This window comes from Eschrichtius robustus, chromosome 2 (genome assembly GCF_028021215.1).
Source record: "Eschrichtius robustus isolate mEscRob2 chromosome 2, mEscRob2.pri, whole genome shotgun sequence".
NCBI classification, from domain to species: domain Eukaryota; kingdom Metazoa; phylum Chordata; class Mammalia; order Artiodactyla; family Eschrichtiidae; genus Eschrichtius; species Eschrichtius robustus.
In genome coordinates, this window is record NC_090825.1 from 116271447 (window position 1) to 116284563 (window position 13117).

The 13117-nt window shown below is 46.2% G+C and overlaps 1 protein-coding gene across 5 annotated transcripts in view; it reads right to left on the reverse strand.

Moving 5' to 3' along the window:
* The window catches only part of SIL1 (SIL1 nucleotide exchange factor), a 307634-nt gene that overhangs the window by 5997 nt on the left and 288520 nt on the right, over positions 1–13117 (reverse strand). The gene's annotated exons all lie outside the window — the stretch shown is intronic.

The window sequence follows — 13117 nt, forward strand, 5'->3', positions numbered from 1 at the left end:
ACACTGAAACACAAAGAACCCAGAGCTGCCTCTGGAACTCCAGTCCCCATTCTGGGCTAGAGAAAGAGTGATGAGCTTCAAACAAATATTTCAGGCAAAGCGCTCATGGATGAAAGGATGGGGGTCCTGGAGGGTGAGACCTCCTCTAGGGCAGGGTGCCAGACAGGGACATGGCTGGGAACCCCTTACTTTCTAAGATCAAACTGATGATGAATTAAGGAGCAAGTGCCAAGTGCAGGGATCTGTGTAGTTAGGCCTTCGAGGAAGGTCAAGACTCCCTCATCAGCAGCTTATGAGGCCTCAGAAAAGAAAGGTGGCAGGCATGTAAAAAGCCTGAGACCAGCAGCAAGGGGAGAGGCTGGACCAGAGGTGAGACAGTGGCTGTCACCCTCACCCAGACAGCAAGCACACAGAGGGCACCCAGTCTCTTCTGGGCTCTGGCTGCCTTATCTTAGCATGGCCACCACAAAGTACCCTGGAGACCCAAAAAGCACCTGTTTCTCCTAACCCCCAATCTTAGCAGGGGGCCCTCAGAACATCTTGGAGAGTAAGGCAGAGTACAGACAAATCAGAGAGTCGATTCCTGGTCCAAAACCCAGAGAAAAGGGGAGGCAGGTAACAAGAGAGAGAGCACACTGCTTGCTGCTCACAGGAGACGGCCTGGCACACAGCAGGCACCCCATACAAGCGGGCCGGATGGTACGGTAATGGGGCCCAAGTGAGTCCTTGATGGTCCACCCACTACTCCTACCAGGCACCAGCTTCAAGGTTCGAAGCAGACTTAGCACATGGAGCCAGTTTTCCTGCTGTATAATGGGAGGCGCCTGCATCCCTCTGCATCTTCTCTGCAAAAGGATGCGCAGGGTGGGTGCTGGCCTTTCCCACTGCAACTTCACTTGTGTCTGAGGAGCAGCCTGGAGATGCACTGGGGTCCCTGGGGAAGAAGGCTGACAGCTCCTCTCCAGACAGGCAGGTGGGCGCCAATGCACAGAGTATGGAGCTGAGCCTCTCCCCTGCCCCCTGCTCCCCCAACTTGAGAAAGTCAGCTGCTTCATCAAAGCGTGAGTTAATTAGGGCTGTCTCTGCCGTCATGCGTCTGAGGAACGCTCACCCACAACAGGCAGGGTCTGGGAAAAGAAGTCGACCACGCTGAGAAATTCACACAAATGTCAAACGCAGCCTCCCAAGGAAGGGGGGCTGTGAGGCCCAACATCTCATCAGCCTCAGGGAATAGCACCTAGGAGCCCCATCCCCAGTGGGCCTGCAGAGCGGCACAGACAAGGCCCTCCAAAGACGTCATGTGAAGCTTCATCCTTGTCTACAGATCTGCTGAGAACAAGACCCAGAAACAATCACCTGGCTAACCCCGAAAGACAAACTCAGAGCTCAGGAGCAGAGGGGCCTCCAAGGAGACCCAGCCTAAGCAGCTCCCAGAGTAGCAGCCCTGTCACCAACTGGGGCAGTACTGGGAGAGGGGAGAGACATGAAGAATACTGGGACTCTGCCCACCCAGGTTTCACCTGGTAGAAGGGGAGAGAAGACTCAAACCCCAAAGGGAACCACAGCACAAACAATAAAACAAACTACCAGGGGCAAAAGGGGAGGGCACATACTGTGTAGGCAAGTTCCTAGGATCCTCCAGAGAAAGAATAAGCCAATGGGAGTAAACAAAAGATGCCAAAAGCCAAGAAGAGATATGGCTTCCCCAGCATTTTTGTCCATCAGAGCCCAGATGTGAGTTAGAAAGGGCCAGAAAGCACTGTCCTAGGAAAGATCTAGAGGCAAGGCACTGGCCAGGCAGTTGCTCAGAGAAGCCCCATGTGCAGAACAGATCCTTGGGGACACTCAGCCTGTTCTCTGCCACTCAACACTCAACAAGCCAGGCTCCACACATAGGAGAGACACCACACCACCATATCCTACTTACAGGTTTCAGAGTGAGTAAATGAACGGCTATGTAACTTTAGGCCGTACCAGGTGGCTCTGAACCTAAGGTCTGTGGGGGTTCAGAGAAAGAATAAGAAAGTCTGGTCTGGAAGAGCCAGGAGGGCTGCCTGGAAGAAGAGAGACTGCAGAAGACTGGAGTACAAGTGAGGAAGACAGCCTGTGCACCAGACGACAGGCATGTGCTCAGGGAACAGCATGAGCATGTACAGAGAGGCAAGAAGACCATTCAGTGGAAGGCTGCCCTGAAGAATCATAGAAAACGGGGCTGAGGAGTGCAGCTGACTCCTGACACAAGGGCAGGTCAGGCTGCGACTGAGGATGGGGAGACACAGGACCCATATCCTGCCCAGCAAGTGGAACCTGCTCCTGCTTCTCCTTCCTCAACACACGCAAGGCAAAACGGGGAATTGGAAATAAGCACTTCTAGGGCATACAGACACAAGAGAGGGCCCAGGAGAAGGGCCTGCCTCAGGACAGTGACCCCGGGGTGGGAGATGAGCTGGAGGGACACTCTGAGCCAGGCATAGCCCACCATTCCCAGGTCAGGCCGACTCTTGTTACACGGTGTGTGTCGGTTTCTGCCCAGCATCCTTTCTTCCTCACCAGGCACTGACACCCCTTTCTTCCCTTCCACTGATGGCTGCCTCTTCCACTCCTTGTGGTCCTGAGGGGGCAGGTCCCAACCCAAACCATCCCCATGGAGGGAAGCCATTTAGAGTAGGAAAGAATAGAACTCAAACACAGGAGAAGTAAACCAGAGAGAAAAAGGGAAAGCCTGGTGCCTTTTGCCACTTGCAAAAATCACTTTCATAAGGCAATGAATCTACTTTTTCACCTGCAGCAGAGTCCTGAAAACTTGGGTAAGTAGAGCAGGACCATGGGCCAAATGTGGGCCTGTGGCTGAGTGTGGCCAAGTGCGGCCTTAGCAGCCCTGGGCCCACACCCTGACTAGCTTAAATGAGGGAACCCACGTAACTCTGAGCTCTACCCCAGGCTTCAGGGCTTCAGTGGCTCCACAGACACATCAGGGGTTCCATATAATACCCTTCCGAAAAAAGCCTTTCAGTGCCACCCAGTCAAAGAGGCTGAGGAAACACAGCAGGAGGGTAGGAAAAACCAGGCTAGCATTTCCAGATGGCACTCAGTCCATCCAGGCAGGGACAGCAGAGAAGGGCTTTTCTTGAGCAATCTGCCCTAGAGGGGCAGACACCAACATGCTCTCAGAACCCCTCTCTCTCCAGTCAGCTCAGCCTTGGGCTCTCAATGCTCACTGCTATGTTTTGGGGGAAGAAATGCCCAAAATAGCTCAGAGTGAGGTCTACAGAATGTGCCAGGGCAAAAGCCTGGAGAACTCTTGGTGAGAATCCTGTAAACAATGGCTGATGACCTTGGGCAAGTCCCTTCACTTCAGTTTCTTCACCTGTGAGGCAGAGCTAAAACTACCTTGAGTTAAAGATAGAATAGCTAACGAGTGCCAAAATGCTAGACAATACATTGTGACCGGAAGATTATAATTATAGTGGGGTTGCTACACAAAGAGGCCAGACCATATCCTTGAGAACACTGCTTTTATTCAGCCCAGATACCCCAGGCACATGTATGCTGGCCTCATCCCCCTCCTAGCCTACAGACTCAGGACCTGAGATGTGGCCCATGCCTGAGGGTGGGGGTGGGGGTGGGGATGTCTTGCTGGCTGGAAGATGGGTGTCCTGACAGCTGGGGATCTGAGTGAGTTGGAAGGGCAGGGGCCTGGCACGCCTCTCAGCAACATCAGTGGCGCTGGTGTGCTCAAAGTCAACAGAAGGATATTAAGGACGTAGCTCGTCTCCAATGAGATAAATGAGAATAAACCTTGTTCAGGGCTGAGCTGGCTGGACTGAATAAATACCATTAGCACTTGGATTACTGGGATGTTCACAATCAGCAGGCGAGTCAGCTGTCTGTGTGCAGAGGGATGGCAGCAGCTGCTACTCTGTTAATCTTGGAGGCGGGGGGCGGGCGGGGTGCACGCAGAAATGGAAGTGATTGCATTCGCAGAAACCAAACGCTCTGGGTCAGGGTGACTGATGTGGGCAATATGCCAAGGGTCAGAGGTCATATTTCAGCTAACAAAGCTGAGCAAGTGTCTAGGGGTCATTGAGGAGGTGGTGGAGCTGATCTCAGGGTGGCCAGGGGGCTCATGAGAATGTTGCCCACTTCAGATTCAGAAGCTGCCCTCCTCCTTCCCTGTCACTCAGGACTCACTACATAACGTTCATGAAAATGTGAACATTTAGTTGTTCTAAAACTATTAGGAATTTCAAGATGGTGAGGGCAGAGCATTAAATCAAACACAGGCCCTTTTCAGTGTGGGGTCCTCTGCGATGCACAGGGCCATGAAGCAGGCACTGCTGGCACCAGGATGTGTGCACAGAAACAGGAAATGCACAGAAATCCTGCGCACAGGTGAATCAGAACAACAAGGGCTAAAAAGGGAGTTTGAATCAGTGGAAAAGGAGAAAAACAAAAAGGCAGAGCTTCAGGACGGGAAATAAGGATTAGGTTGACTGGTTCGATGGGGGCTGAGGAAATACTAAGGTGAAACCCTTGGCGCAGAGCCTGTGTCATCCGGAGTTTCAGTCCAAACCTAGATATCAGGCTTGTCCATGGCACACTGGGGACATGGGACACATGGGGTATGTGCCCTCTCATGAATCCTTGCAATATTTCTAAGTAGCACAATTATTATTTCTTCTGTCTTAATAACAGAAGAAAAAGCTGCCATTGTTCTGAAATGCTCTCTGCGAAGATGCTGTGCAGTAGGGAAAGGGGGCACGCCGCAGGCTTAATCATTTGTGATCCTGACTGATGACACTGTGCATGCTCATCTTCTTGCCCAGAGAGAAAGATTCCTTCTCCGATGGCCTCACCTTGTTTGTGCCCTAGCGTGTGGCCTTGATCACCTGTGAAACACAAGGACTTGCAGGATGTGTACTCCTGAAATAGGTTCATTAGGGATCTATAGTAGCCTGCCATCTAGGGATTAATAGGGTTAAGCATCTGTTAATCAAGATGTGGACAGTTACCAACTTAAATAAAAACAGAATAGGTTCACCAAAAAAATAAATGCCACGTACAACTCTTCCACATGGAAGTGAAGCCCCCAGGAGAAACAAAACATCCAGCCTGTTACGAGCTTCATACCACCTGACTATGGTGGGAACCACATTAGGCCCCTCAGAAGTTCTATCTGGACACCGGAGAAAAGAAGGAGAATCACTGGACCCATTCAAATACAGTCCCCAACCAGATGCCAGTCATGTAAGCAAATGTGGGACACCCACAGTTCACCACAATGATAAAGCTCACAACAGTATCTCTAGAACCTCTTTCCAGACACAAACACACAGAATGATAATCTTCCTACCTCTGGAGAGACAAAGGGGCCTCAGAGGAAGGGGCACTGAAGAATCTTCTTGACATCTGGTAGCTCTCAAACATAGCTCTGCATCACAATCACCTTGGGCATTTTCCCCCTCCCTTAAATCATTTCAGACTGGGCACTTAAAAACTACTACAGAAAATTATACAGAAAAATAACCTACAGAAAAGTTGCAAAATAAAAAAGACTTCTATCAAGAGTCACCTGTTAACATTTTACTACATTTGCTTTCTCATTTTCTCTATGTTTATACATTTTTTCTGAAACATTTGCAAGTAAGTTGCAGATTTGATGTAACTTTACCTGTAAATGTATCAAGTGTGTATTTCCTAAGAACATAACCACAGTACAGTTATCAAAATCAGGAAATTAACATTGACACATGATCTACAGATATTCAGATTTTGCCGACTGTCCCAATAACATCCTTTTTAGAAAAATAATTTTGGTCCAAGGTCCAATCCAGGACTTACATGATGAATTGAGAAGCATGTCTTTGAATCTCCTTTAACCTTGACACACCCTTCCTTAGCCTGTCTTTGTCTTTCACTACATTGACAGTTTTTTTTGTTTTTTGTTTTTTTTTTACATTGACAGTTTTGAAGAGTACAGGCCAGTTGTAGAATGTCCCTCAGCCTGAACTTGATGTTTTTTCCTGATTAGATTGAGGTAGTGTCGGTTGGCAAGAATGCCACAAAAGCAATGTCTTGTCTTTCTCGGTGCATCATATCAGGAGGCACATGATGTCATTCAGGCTCACAAGTGGCTGTGTTCACTTTGATTACTTGATCATGGTGGTGTCTGCCAGATTTCTCCACTATAAAGATACTATTTGTCCCTTTGGAATTGATAAATATTTTGTGAGGAGACTCTTTAAGATATGAAGACAGCCTGTTCCTCATCAAACTTTCACCCATTAGTTCTGGCATTCACCAGTAATTCTTTTTTTTTTTTTTTTTTTAAATTATGTTTTAGCTCCACAGAGTTTGTTTGGGTTTTTTAATTAATTAATTTATTCATTTATTTTTGGCTGCGTTGGGTCTTCGTTGCTGCATGCAGGCTTTCTCTAGTTGTGGCAAGCGGGGGCTACTCTTCGTTGCGGTGCGCGGGCTTCTCATTGCAGTGGCTTCTCTTGTTGCGGAGCACGGGCTCTAGGCCCATGCTTCAGTAGTTGTGGAGCGCGGGCTCAGTAGCTCCGCGGCATGTGGGATCTTGCCGGACCAGGGCTTGAACCCGTGTCCCCTGCATTGGCAGGCGGATTCTCAACCACTGCGCCACCAGGGAAGTCCCCAGTAATTCTTATTTAAAATAATTAATACCATGATGTTTGTCAAAGGATGATATTCAAACTCCATCATTGCTTCTATCTGTATTTGTTGGCACTCTACCTAAAAGAAGTTTTCCTTCTTCCTCACTTATTCATTCATTTATATCAGTATGGATTCTTATTTAATCTATGGGTTATAATCCAGTTCTACGATTATGTAAAATATACCTGAATAAATCTGAAAAAAAGAAATAGAGCCTTTTCATGTTGGTTTCGGTGTCTTTTTGACACATTTCCATCATTCTTTGAGCACCTCCATACTTTCTGGCACAAGATGTTCTTGTACAAGATATAGTACTTTTCCTACACCTGCTGTGGAATAAGCCATTTCTCCAAGGAGCACTTTGGGCACTTTCTGAAAATTCTAACAGATTCTAACCCTTACCCTACACATACTGAATCACAGTCTCAGAAGATAGGGCTTAAACACCTGATTTTTCACAAATGCTTCACATAAGCCTTACCAGGAGGCCTGGCACTGATCTGAGGACCAGCATTTGGGATAACTAGATCCAATGCCCAACCTTTTATCCAGTAAAGCATGTCTGATAACTGGCTGCCAGGTTGAAGATTACAGCAGTAGGGAGGGCTCACCTTTACGTTAGCTTTAAACTCTTCCAATTGCTAGAAAAATGTCTTCTGTTCCCGAGCTAAAATCTGCTTTCATGAAGCTTATATCCACTGGTCCCAATCTGCCCTCTCAAAGTAGAGAGAGTCACCTGAACCTGCCCTGACAGGTCAGCCCTTCTGAACCTCAGAAGCCAAATTCCCAGAGAAAGATCCCCTCTCACAAATCTAGCCTCATGGGATCCAGCAGTCATTCTTCGTGTGACTCCTGAAATCCTTTGCCTTCTTGACAATGCTCTATGGGACACTGCCCCATGTACTGACGAATCCCTGCAGAGGTGGTATTCACATCTACCCACAGGGCTCCCCCTGGGCCAACCCCTCCAGAGTTCAGTGGTCCCAGCCACTCTGCCCCAAGGTCATCTGTCCCTAATACCTGAGGCACATCTAGGTTTTTGGCAGTAGTGTCACAAAACTGACTCAACACTGGGCCTGCCTAGGTCAAATCCCTGCAGGCTGTTCATATCACCCTCTGATGAGTCAAGTGTTCTCCAACATGGCCCTGAATACAAGTAGAGAAGGTAAAAAACAAGTTACAGATGATTCGGTGGACTGACACCATACTTTTGTTCCTGTGTGGGAAGACTTTAAAAAAAAACAAAAGAACAAATATGGGTTATTTATAAAATTAAAAATTGAATAATAAAATTTTAAATGTTGCTTTGCTACCTGGGCCCTTCATCCTAGCCTGTCACTATTCTTCTGGATCTTCATTCTGTCTAACATGTTGGTTATCCCTTCCGAATCTGTGTCATCTGCCCCCATGCCCTCACATGGGAACCTGAATGCAGGTTGGACAGGCAGAGTCTGACATGAGCTCTTTGGCACATCACTACAGTGAAGGCTCTGTTGACACTTAACCACCTATAAACAAACCTTTATTAGGTCTGATTGTTAAAGACATGCGGATTTGTAGCTACTTGATCATCAATTTCTCTATCTGACCTATTAGATTATCATGAGATTCTGACAAATTCTTCTGAAATGCAGATTCCCTCTTTGTCTATAACATTGGTCTAATCTTCTAGGTTGGCAAATCTTCCTGAAAAAAGAAATTAGAATTAGGAGGGAGCACGAGAGTCTTCTGGGGTGCTGATAAAACCCTATTTCTTGACTCGGGTGGTAGTTACATGGGTATGTTCACTTCAAAAAAGTCATCAGTGGTATGCGTAAGATGGATGTACTATTCTGGAAGGAAGGGCAGGAGGAAGGAAGGGATATTAAGCTTTAAATCAGTCTGTTTTCATGGAACACACATTAGCTCCAAGAGATCACCTCTCTTTAGAAATGCCCATAAATGAAGTCTCAAAAACTTGCCTTGTTATTTTGAAAAGCAAAACAGTTACCATCCTGTCTCCTTACTCCTCTCTCAATGATGCTTAAACATTCACACATGCACAGGTCTCATGATGATATCATTAAGTTTTCATTTGATGTTTCAGACCCTAACTAATTTTAAGAAGCAAGTGGCTCTTCTCCTTCCTCACACTTTTGGGCTGAAGTTCTTCTTAGCCATGTTTGTTTTACTCTTTCTGGAGGGAAGGCCATTCTTCTTAAAAGAGAAGTTAGAGGCAAAATAGAAGAGAGGATGGTGATGCCCTGTCATCTGCTACACTGAATCACCTGACTGAAGCAGCTGGCCCAACGCCTTCCCTGCCATTCCTCTCACTCTGAACAGTAACTGCTCAGGCAGGTCCTTTACTCTAAGCATCCCAGGTTCCACCCACCTAGTATTCCTGACAGTGTTCTCAGAGATCTACACCTTTGTCCTCAGTTATAGGTCCCTTTATCATCTCTCAGACAAAAGCTCAACTCTAAGAGCTCCCCATGCAGCCTTGTTGGCCTGTTTTGGTGTCTCCTCTCTGTTCCTTGCAGTAATCACTTGTGACTATATTAAGCACATTTCATTGTTCAGACTATGAGTCATCCTTCCCTTCAAAGTTCTAGCCCAAACAACATATCTACTTTTTCCTGGACCTTCTAAAATCTGCTTTCCCCAAAACTCAGAGTTCTGCATTTCCCTTGGCTTCTCCAAACACAGCCGCTTTCTGCTAAAGTTTCCAACACCTTCACTTCACCAAACAAATCCTTCGTGATGCTCAGAATACAATTTCAGTGAAGCCCTTTTCCTTAATGTTCTGAGAGCTAAAACTGTTAGAAAAGTGAGTTAAGAATTAAAGCAATTCAAGAATTGATGAGAGTCTTGTTTTCTGCAGAAGGTTTCCCGCAAGACCTATAGCGCCACACCAACTTGCTTCTGCACCAAGTTTTATAATCTCAATTCAAAAAGCCTCTTCTGACTGTCATACAGAGTGAAGTAAGTCAGAAAGAGAAAAACAAATACCGTATGCTAACACATATATATGGAATCTTAAAAAAAAAAAATGGTTCTGAAGAACCTAGGGGCAGGACAGGAATAAAGACGCAGACGTAGAGAATGGACTTGAGGACACGGGGAGGGGGAAGGGTAAGCTGGGACAAAGTGAGAGAGTGGCATGGACATATATACACTACCAAATGTAAAATAGATAGCTAGTGGGAAGCAGCTGCATCACACGGGGAGATCAGCTCAGTGCTTTGTGACCACCTAGAGGGGTGGGATAGGGAGGGTGGGAGGGAGACACAAGAGGGAGGATATATGGGGATATATGTTTATGTATAGCTGATTCACTTTGTTATACACCAGAAACTAACACAACATTGTAAAGCAATTATACTCCAATAAAGATATTAAAAAAAAAAAAGCCTATTCTACACTGAGGGTAAATAGCTGACATCTTATCCCAGGGTGTGTCTGTTTTTTGGTGGGCTAAGAGCCAGTGATCCGGACTTTTGTTTTACCGCAAAGCCCGAACTCAGTAAGCAAACTACTGAATAAGAGCTGCTCTGGAGTCAGAGAGACCTGAGTTCAAGTCCTGGTTCCAGCATTTTCAAGCTGTATGACTGCAATATGTTACTCAACCTCTTTGGACCTCAGTTTCTTCATCTATAAAATAGGGATTAATAATATTTATCTCATGAGATTGTTGTGGGGATGAAGTGTGATAATATATAGAGATTAGCACACTTCCTGACAAACACCAAGCATTCAAATAATAGTTGTTTTTATCATAACATATTATAGTCTTTAATGAAAATTACTATTTTTACCTTTCTGCTAAGAAAGGCAGAGTGCCTGGGTTTTCAGGCTTCTCAGAAGTGGGAGGGGTTACCTGTGGTAGGGGACAAAGAAGAATGTACCACCTCCCACTGAGTGGCCCTACATTCTCATTCTCAGCTCCTCTGGCTAGATAGGCAAAGCCAGTACAGGAAGAATTCATGGGGGAGAAATGTAATTAACAAGCTAGAGGGAGAGACAGGGAGGAAGGATCAAAGAAGCTAATTAGAACTGGCTAAAGGGAGGCCACAGAGTGGGGAACATGGAAGACAGAGAGCTAAAGAGAAATTATCTGTGGCCTATAATTATTCAACAAACATCTCCCAGTAATTGTCTCAGACAGTTTGAGGGAAGCAAGGTGGGGTCAACAAGGTTAAGCAGAAGAAAATTCAGGCTAAAACATATGGGAGATTTTTCACAGTGAGATTTATCAAATTTATTAGAGAACACAGAGAGGGTGTTAGTTTGGGTCCTCTATACTAGCTGGAGGTAAAACTATCCCCCTAGGTGCGAAAGGCTGAGGGAGAGCAGAGCAGGCTGGTCCAGCAGGGTATGAGGGCCCCAGGGAAATCACCTGGCCAATCCTTGTTCCAAGCTGCAGGCAATACACCTTCTCAATAGGCCTTTAGTGGCTCAGGAAGGAACTTCCTTACTCACTCAAATCTTGCTCTCAGGAGTTCTGAGACGTGTGCTGGGAAATCACTCAGTTTTCCTTCCAACCTCCTCATCTCCTCAATCAGAGCCAATGGAATCAAGCAAGGCCTATTTTGCTTTTGCCACACAACTGTAGAAATGTTTACGAATGAGCCATCTCTCAAGAGCAAAAGGAAAGGCAACGACCGTGGGATGGTCTATAGCAGAAAATGACAACATTGAAATGCTTCATTTCCAGGATTTGGAAGTAGTATAGACTACAAGTCTCTCTGCTGTGCAACATACATAACAAGTCCCCAAAATATCCTTTGTTTGCTAAGGTTCTGCTTAGATATTTAAGGTTTCTGACAGTTTAAATATGGTGAACAATATGGTGAACCATCCAAATACTTTGCATCATTTGTATTTGGAAAGATCTTTGCGAACAATTAGTTCTAGTTCTGAGAGACAAGAACAGCACCCAGGCTCCTGGTTTTCCATGGGGGTGGATCAACATGGCCTCCTTGGCCAGCGCCATTTCATGTGGCCGATCTCATGGCTTGACTGAGCATGGGTTTCCTGCTCCTAGCCACTTCTGGTCACATTGTAACAGAGGAGAAAATCGAACAGAGTGGGTCTGCTGACTCCCCAGCCAGGCTCAGGGCTCACCAGGTCTCCTCCAGGTTAAGAAGGATACAGAGCTTCCCCAATGCAGAAACAAACCTGGGAGGCCTGGTCTTGCCCAAAGCCTTTACACCTGACTCATCAGACACTGGAATGGGGGCCTAAAAGGAAAGTGAAGACTTCCCATTCTGTGGCGATCTTCAAACACTGGAGAAAACCCCCAATTACTCACAGCTTCTGGAGACAGAATGATGGATGGTTTCGTTTGTGAGCATGCTATTTGTCTGAGGCTCTTTGTCCAGTCAGCTGGTCGACAAATGCTGACTGGGCCCAGAGTGCACAGGGTCCTCAGCTAAGCATCTTAAGGCCAGAGCAAAGAATGAAAATAGTTCCTGTCCCTATTAGACAAAATTAACAGCTGACAGAAACATGCAGAGAGGCACTCTATTAGACAAGTAACTGTGCAAGAGGGTGGCTTCAATATTAGGTGTAATCTGAAAAATGGAGGGCTTGACCAGGAGGGTGTCCAGGAAGAATGACCTCAACAAGATCAAAAGTCACTCAGCTAGGAGGAGAAAGGCTAAAAGTCTGCATGTATTACCCAAGTGAATTCAGATAAAAATCTACTTTTTTTTTCTTCAAAGAAAATGTTAAGAATCACCTTCCACAGACCCTTTTAACTCTTTTACTAATAAGTCATTAAAAGGCCTTCTGTTGCGATCATTCTAATGCCAACGAAAAAGTTACACCCATAAAATAGTTAATGTCAAAATGTAAGTGGTTTGTTTAAGAATCAGCAATTGTTGCTGAATCAAACACAAAATCTCTATGGCTTGAATAGCAAGGGAAACAAAAGGCTTGACGATTTAGTGCTCATTAAAGCCTGTCTGGCTGAATTTTAGATTGCAACTTAAAAGAAAAAAACATTAAACCAGTTCAAGTGTGAACTGACATATGCACAGCAGTTTTCAGCTGCCTGCAAATGGGGCAAAGGCACAGTCTGGAATGTGACTTGCACATACCAAGGCTGTGGTTGGGCATGGCCCCATGTCCAGGGTATAGGGGTAGAGCCAGAGATGAGCAGAACCCGAGACAAAAAAGCACTGGGACACAGAGCCCAGGCTCCCACCAGGGCTTGAGTTCAGCACAGTGGAATAGACCAACCCCAGTTAGCTCTTTCCTGCAGGAAGGCTAAGGGGTTTGTGGACAGCCAAATGCTAGGCTGGGGCTGTTTTGTCTGGGAGAAGTGGGAAAGTGTAAGCTTTTTGCACTTCCTCCCCTTTTCTGGCCTGGCTTGTCAGACACTTCTATGAAGCCACAGTGGGACTCTTGTCTTGACAGATCTGATTGGCTTTGTGACCCTCACAGACCTCAAGTCTGG